Consider the following 7500-nt stretch of genomic DNA (forward strand, 5'->3'; position numbering starts at 1 on the left):
CCGCAGCGGCGACCGAGGGCCTCGGAAAGTCACGCCTTTTGAGTCGTCCGTTTTTTTTTTTTTCCGTTTTCTCTTTTAAAGCTTCTCCGCCTCATCCCGCCTCACCGGAGCCAGGCTCCGGCGAGCGCGCGGGGCCTCGCGGGTACGCGCCGCGCACACCCGAGGCTTGCCTGGGCACCTAAAGCCCAACACACCCCCCCGGTCTCCCTCTGTAGAGGGGTCCGCGCTCTAGGGCGGCCCGCGGGGGGGAGGAGGTACGACAGAGCCTAACAACGGACCGCCGGGGCCCAGCCGCGGCTACGCAGCCTGGGCCCCCACCTCGCAAGGGCGACTTCCCTCGGCACCGGCGGAAGCAACACGCGGGCCCTCCTCCTTCCGCTCTCGCTTGCCTCACGCGGGTCTCGGCAGGCACCGGGGCGGGCACGCACGCGCGCACCCCTCTCTCACCCCCGCCTTCTCGGGATCAGGCACGGCACCCTCCCGCGAGGCGTGCGTGCTCTAAAGGTCTTACCCCGCTCGACCCCCCTTCTTTTTTTTTTTTTTTTTTCTCCACATCCTTTCTCTCCCTCTCGGCCGCACTCCTGTTTTTTATTTCTCTCGGCTCGAGGGGCGCACGCCCACACGCGTGAGCGGTGACCGGAAGGGTGGGCTGGGAACGGGGAAACGGCACCGCCACCCGGCCTCAGGCACCTGAGGGATGGCCTGGAGCGTTCCAGGGGCACCGCCAAAGGGCCACTCGAGGCGCACCGGCACCACCTGGGTGGGGCGCGCGGGTGCGTCGGACCAGAGAGCCCCCCCGCCGCGGGGGGCGGGGGAGGGCCCGACGCGAGGCAGAACACCAGGGCCACGAGCAGAGGCTGTCCTGCTCGGTCTCAGGACCCCGCCACCGCCGACGCTGGCCGCGAGGCCGCGAACGAGGGCAGATGAGTGAGGTCGGGCCGGATTCCGTGCCCCTGCCCCTCTGCGCACCACCGGCGGGTGGGGAGGAGGAGCGAGGGGCCCGCGCGCTGAGCGAGAAGAGCGGTCCCATTCGCCACGAATGTCCGTCCCTCGTCTTGGCGCGGCTCGGACCCGGCCCGGGAGAGCACGACAACACCACATCGATCGGGTCAGCCCAGGCACAAGCGAGGAGGAGAAGACCCCCCGCCAAGGCTGCCAGGAGGCGGGCGAGGACAGCCCCGGAGAGGACCCGCTTTCTGCCTCGCCCGCCCCGGCTGCGGAAAGGTGGCCGCGAGGACCCCGCACACGGAGAACGCCTGACACGCGAGGCACGTGGGCCTGGGGGAGGGGGAGCGGGGCACACTCTGGCGAGCACCGCGGCCACCGCGGGTGCCTGCGACAAGGGGCACGCGGGTCAGAGGGCCCGCGGCGCCCGTGCCACGCCGCCCTCGGGCACTGGAGACCGGGGGGAGGCACCGCGGCTGGACATCTGGACGCGCGAGAGCCGGCGCACGGGCCCCAGGCGGGCGGCTCAAGCGGGGAGGAGCGGGGGAGGGCGTGGGCCGTCGGTGGACCGGCGTCTACGGACCCGTCCAGGTTTCCCATCTGCTCAGCGGGAGTCACCCAGCGAGGAGAGCGTGTCAGCACCAATCTGGTGGCCCAAACCGCCCGTTTTGGGCGAGAGAAAAGCCACGCCCCGCGGCGGGAGGGGCCCGCTCCCCACGGCGAGCCCCCGGAACTGCGGCCCGGCCATCGGTCCGTAGCGCGACCCCATGGCCCCCAGCGCCCCGCCCCCCCCCCCGGAGCTCCCGGGATCCTCTGGTCGACCCGCGGGACGGGGTGACGGAGCTGGCCGGGGCCGCGCGGGCGCCCAGAGCCAGCCGCCTGCGCTGCGGCCAACGCGGGCCGGTCGGGGAACCCTCGGAGGGGGGACTTGGAAAAAATTCTCGGGCGGCGGGGCCCCTCCGAAGGTCCGGGCCCCGCGCGGGTCCGTGGCCGGGCCGGGGCGGGCCGGGGGCGGCAACCTCGGCCCGGGGACCCCCGGAGCGGGACTTTGAAAAAATTCTCCGACGGTCCGGACCCCACGCGGGACCGCGCCCGGGCCCGGGGCGCCCTCCGCGGGCCACCCCGGACCTACGCCGGAGGCCCCGGTGACGACCGGGCCGCGCGAAGGAAGGCGCGCGAACGGCCGGGGCGTGCCTTGTCCCGTTCTTCTGCCTGCGCCGTCTCGGTGCGGCCCGGTTCGGTCCAGCGCCGTCTAAAACACGGCACCCGGGAGCGCGGCGGCGGCGGCGGCGGCGGCGGGGTCGGCGGCGGCGACGGCCACCGCCTCGGCCACATGAAGCTGCGGGCCCAATTCCGGAACGTGGCTCTGGCGCCGGCGCCCCACCGTGGCCGGGACGATCCCGCCGACGCCGCCGGCGTCCCGAGACGTCGCCTCGGCCAGCGCGGCCACAGCGCCTCCCATGTCGCCGGCGCCGGAGCTCCGGAGGAAAACGATGTCAAAGCGGCCGCCAGGTGGCGGCCGACAACCGGCGCGGGCGACAGCGGGACGGATCCGGATCGGCGGCCGGCGAGGGCGCGTCGCCGGGCGGCCGGACACCCGGTCCCGTCCCGGCTCCCCCCCCGCCCCCCTCCCCCGCCTCCCAGCGCCGCCGCCGAACACGTTTCTCGGCGCGGGGCGGCCGGAAGGCGTTGGGGCCGGCCACGGCGCGGGGTCGGTTGGGCCAAGGGGATCCACCCGGCCGGGCCCTTTCCCGCCTCGGCCAGGACGATCCTGCCGACGCCGCCGCCGGCGTCCGGGAACGTCGCCTCGGCCAGCGCGGCCACATCGCCTCCCGCGCGTGTCGCCGGCGCCGGAGCTCCGGGGGAAGACGATATCAAAGCGGCCGCCAGGTGGCGGCCGACAACCGGCGCGGAGTGCAGCGGGACGGATCCGGATCGGCGGCCGGCGAGGGCGCGTCGCCGGGCGGCCGGACGCCCGGCCCCGTCCCGGCTCCCCCCCGCCCCCCTCCCCCGCCTCCCAGCGCCGCCGCCGAACACGTTTCTCGGCGCGGGGCGGTCGGAAGACGGTGGGGCCGGCCACAGCGCGGGGTCGGTTGGGCCAAGGGGATCCGCCCGGCCGGGCCCTCCTCAGGTTCCGGAGGTGTGAGCAGGCTGTGTGGCTGGCTGCTTCTCCCTGACGGAACAGCAGTGGAACGACGGTACCAGCCCACTGCAGCAGCCGCTCTGGGAATGGTGCCTGAGGGCTCCCCGCGGGGCAGGGCCGGTAAACCCTCTCTGCCCCTGAAAGGTCTCTTCCTGCCGCTGCCCCTCAGTGCGTCGTCTAAGCCCGCCTTCGACGCTCAGGACTCCCCGCTCGTCGCAGACATACTCGTTCGCTTGTGTTTCCGGGTCTTTGTCGTCAAGAGAGCTAGGCGGAAGCGTCAGCCTATTCCACCACCTTGGCCCCATCTCCCAAAGTTCCGATCCAAGGGGGTCCGGCCCAGCCGGGCCATTTCGCCCCTCAGCCAGGAAGATCCCGTCTACCCCGCTGGAGCCCTGGAGCACCATGCCGGCCAGCCGGCGTGTCCCACTCGGGGGGGGGGCCCTGGGAGGGAGGGAGGGAGGGAGGGAGGGAGGGAGGGAGGGAGGGAGGGAGGGAGGGAGGACCCCGGGAGGACGCCGGGAGCCAGGCCGGGCTCGAGGAGACGGAGCGAAGGCCCCGGGCCGCCGTGGCCAGCGCGCGCCCGCCGGGACCGCTTCCCATCCCGTCGGCGCCGCAGAGCTCCGGAGGGGGACAGTATCGAAGCGGCCGCCGGGTGACGGCCGACGACCGGAGCGAAGGGCGGCGGGGGGGTGGAACCGGGTCCACCTGGGCCCCGGCCGGGGCTCGAGGGTGGCAGAGGGGACAGACTCCCCCGGGCCGCCGGGGAAACCTCTCGGGAGCGTCATGGGGCGCGCGCGCGCGCTCGCCCCCGAAAGGGCCGAACGGGGGGGGGCGCCCGAGGGGATGAGCGTCCACCGGGGGCGGGAGGGAGAAGAGAGCACGTCCCAAGCGTCGGACGGGCAGGTGTTCTCCGATCCGTATCCTTTGGACGGACGCAACAAACGGGACGGGATGAGACCGCCAGTCCCCGAAGTTTTCCTCCTCGTTCTTTGAGTGCCCGCGTGGCGCAGCAGGCAGACCGGGAGACGTTTTCCGCCGTCGTCCCTGTCGCCGAGCCAACGGTACGCGTGAGGCGGGTTGAACGGGCAAATTGCGTCGGGAGGGAGGGAGGGAGGGAGGGAGGGAGGGAGGGAGGGAGCCGTGCGTTTGCCGGCATCCGCGTCGCAAAAGAAAACCACGGCCGCCACCGAGAGCGTTCTTCCTCATCGCTTTCCATCCTCCCGCGACGCGGGCGGGCAAACGGGGGGCGGGGGGGAGGCCGGGAACGCCTTCCCAGAGCCGGTACGGACCGGCTCTGGGCCCCCCGGTCCGACTGGGGAGACATCTCACCGAGGGAGGCCCTCGAGGCTCTCGGGAGCGAGGCCGGACTTAGTGAGGTCCAGCGGAGGCGCGGCGGGCCAGCCGCGAACGCCCGCCCAGAGGCCCTCGGGCGGCTCGGCCCGAGCGAGTGCTCTCCGGGCTCGCGCGGGCGGACTCGGGAAGGTGGCGTCTCCGGGGCGGGGGGGGGGGAGGGAGAGGGGTGAGTCGGCGTCTCGAGCATCGAGAGATCTCCGGCGGCTCCCGAATGCGGGCGGGCGGGCGGGCGGGCGTGTGTGCGTGAGTCGTGGGGGTGGGGGGTGGAGTGCCGGAGGGGGGTTGGGGGGTGGGAGGCCGAGAGCGGGGCGGTGGGGGGGTCGGAGGGTGGGGGCGGTGGGGGACCACGCGCCTCGGGCCCGGGGGGTGGGGGGCTGAGGTGGGCGGGGAGTTGGCAAACGTTCCGGGTGCCCTGGTGCGTGTGCGCGCGTGCCTGCGCGCGTGCGTGCGTCCGTTCGCGCGCGCGTCCCGGTGTGCGTGCCTGTGCGCGCGCGCGTCTGTGCGGGGGCGCGTCTTTGCGGGGGCGTGTGCGCGCGTGTCCGGGCGTGTGTGCCTGCGTGTGCGCGCGTGACTGCGTGCGTGCGCGTGCGCGTCTGCGGGCGTGCCCGTGTGCGTGCCCGCCTGCGTCTGTGGGGGCGCCTGCGCACGTGAGCGCGGGTCTGTGCGTGCGTCTGTGCGTGCGTCTGTGCGTGTCTGGGTTTGAGTGCGCGTCTGCACGTGAGCGCGTGTCTGAGCGTGTGCGCCTGTGCCTGCGCCCGCGCGCGCCTGTGCCTGCGGGAGCGCGCGCGCGCGCTCAGGCGGACGGGCAGCCCCCCGTCGTCGCCCTCGGTCCGCCGAACGGGCGCCCCCTTGGCCGGATGGAGAGGCTTTTCTCCGCGCCCACGAGGGGAATCGCAACGGGAACCGTGAGGCCGCACGCCGGCGGCGCTAGCGCCGCCTGCCGACGAGGGCCGCCGCCGCCGATCCCCCCCCCCGGCCCGACCCCCAGCCCCCCAACTCGGCCCGCGGTGAGGGCCGGGGCCGTATTCGGCTGGAGGGGGGGGACGGTAAGGCCGAGGGCAGCGTCGCCGTTCCCGCGTTGCACGCGTCGCCGTGCCGCGAGCGTCTCCCGGGAAGCCAGAGGAGCGAGGTGTGTGAAGCCCGTGCCGCGCGCGCGCGGACCCGACCGGGGTGTTCCGGGACGACCGACCGACCGACCGACCGGCCGACCGGCCGACCGGCCGGCCGACCGGCCGACCGTCGTCGTGGAAAGCTCACGGCGGACTGGACATCTGACGGGCCCCTCCCTGTCCGAGCCGACCTCCCGAGGTACGTAGGAGGGGAAGGGTACGGTAGGCTGGTTCGGCTGGAAGCCATCCCACCCCCGGGAGGCGTCGATCGACGGGGAGGCGGGACCGGGAAGGCACCGGTTTCCAATCGGACGATGGCTGAACCTTGGGCGACGGGTACGCGGACTCCTCCGTCTTCGCCCGAGTTCGCGACTCTCTGCGGGGGGAGCTTTCCGGGAAGCGGGTGACGGGCGCGCGTGCCGTCGTCCCGTGAAGGCGCGCTACTACCAAGAGGCTCCGAACGCGGGCCGTCCTCGGGGGGCGGTTTATTTTTTCTCAGTCGGGGGGGACCCCCGCCACAGGGAGAGAAACACCCGAGTTGGAACGGTGCTCGGGTGGGGAGTAGGGCGTGGCGGTGAAGACTGACGTTCGTCATCGTCGTCGTTTCCGTTTAGATAGAGAACTGACTGCGGCGCCGCTGCCGTCGCGTGCCGTCGAGCGGCTCGGGACTCGGAGCGGCCCTAGGGGAGAGGGTCGAGCCGCCCCACGGGCTTCCCAAGGAGGAGCCGGCGGATCCGAACCGCCGACGATCTCGGTCGGCAGCCGAGCTCCGAGCCGCCGCCGCCGCGCCGCCGGGGCTCCGTCTTTGCACTCGGTCTCCGGTACGCGGCGAGTTGGTTTCGCCCGAGGGGCGGAACGGCTCTCGAAGAGGAAAACCCGGTTTCAGAAAAGGAAGGAGACAGGCAGAGGGAGGGGGAGGGGGAGGGGGTGGGCGGGAGGGGTGGGGGAGGGGAGGGGGATGGGGGCAGGGGAGGCGAGGGGGAGGGGAGGGGGAGGGGTGGGGGAGGGGAGGCGGTGGGGGGAGGGGAGGGGGAGGGGGAGGGGGGAGGGGAGACGAGGGGAGGGGAGGGGGAGGGGGACGGGGGAGGGGGGAGGGACGGGAGGGGGAGGGGGAGGGGAGGGGAGGGGAGGGGGGCGGGGAGGGGGACGGGGAGGGGGAGGGGATTGGAGGGGAGGGGGAGACAGGCATACCTGGACGCCGAGCCAGCCCGGTGACGGCGTTAGGTAGAAGAAGGACGGTAGGCGCCCACGCGCTCACGCCCGTGGCTGCAGATACGGACACGCAGGCGCGTGCACGCGCCCGTGCGCGGGCGGGCGGTACGCACGTGCCTGCCCGTGCGTACCCGCGCGGGTACACGCGCGTAGGCGGGGGCGCGCCCACACGGGCGCGTCCGTGCGCGTGCGTACGCCTAGGGGTGTGCACGCGCGGGCGCCCGCCTCTACGTACCTGCCCGAGGGCGCGCGCGCGCGCGCCCGCGCCTGCACGCGCCTGCACCTTCGCACGGGCACCTGCGCGCGGGCCTGCCCGCGCCCCCGCCTCTGCGTGGGATCGGCGAGAGCCGAAAGCGGTACCGCCGCCGCCGCGTTTTCAAGACCCTTTGGCTCACGCGCCCCCCCACCCCCTTCCGGCCACCTTCGGGGGGAAAGCTCAACTTCACGGACGGGCGGAGCGGATAGCCCTTCAGCTGCGCCTCCCTGAAATAGAACGGGAGGAGTCACGAGAGCCTTAGGAAACGGAGCGAGGCGACGAGAGGGTGCGTCGAAAGGCGGGCATCGAGAACTCCGGCCACAGGCGTTTTCCTTCTGTAGGGTGTAGAAAGCACCCCGCCGCACGCACCCGGCGTTAGGGAGCTGTCTCGAGGGCCGCGGTTTCTACTCCGCCGACTCCTTTCAGTTGAGACGGGGCGCCTCCGAGCGTGTGTGTGCGCGCGACCCGAAGGCGGTCGTCGA

The sequence above is a fragment of the Loxodonta africana genome, unplaced genomic scaffold (genome assembly GCF_030014295.1).
Source record: "Loxodonta africana isolate mLoxAfr1 unplaced genomic scaffold, mLoxAfr1.hap2 scaffold_444, whole genome shotgun sequence".
Classification (NCBI taxonomy): Eukaryota; Metazoa; Chordata; class Mammalia; order Proboscidea; family Elephantidae; genus Loxodonta; species Loxodonta africana.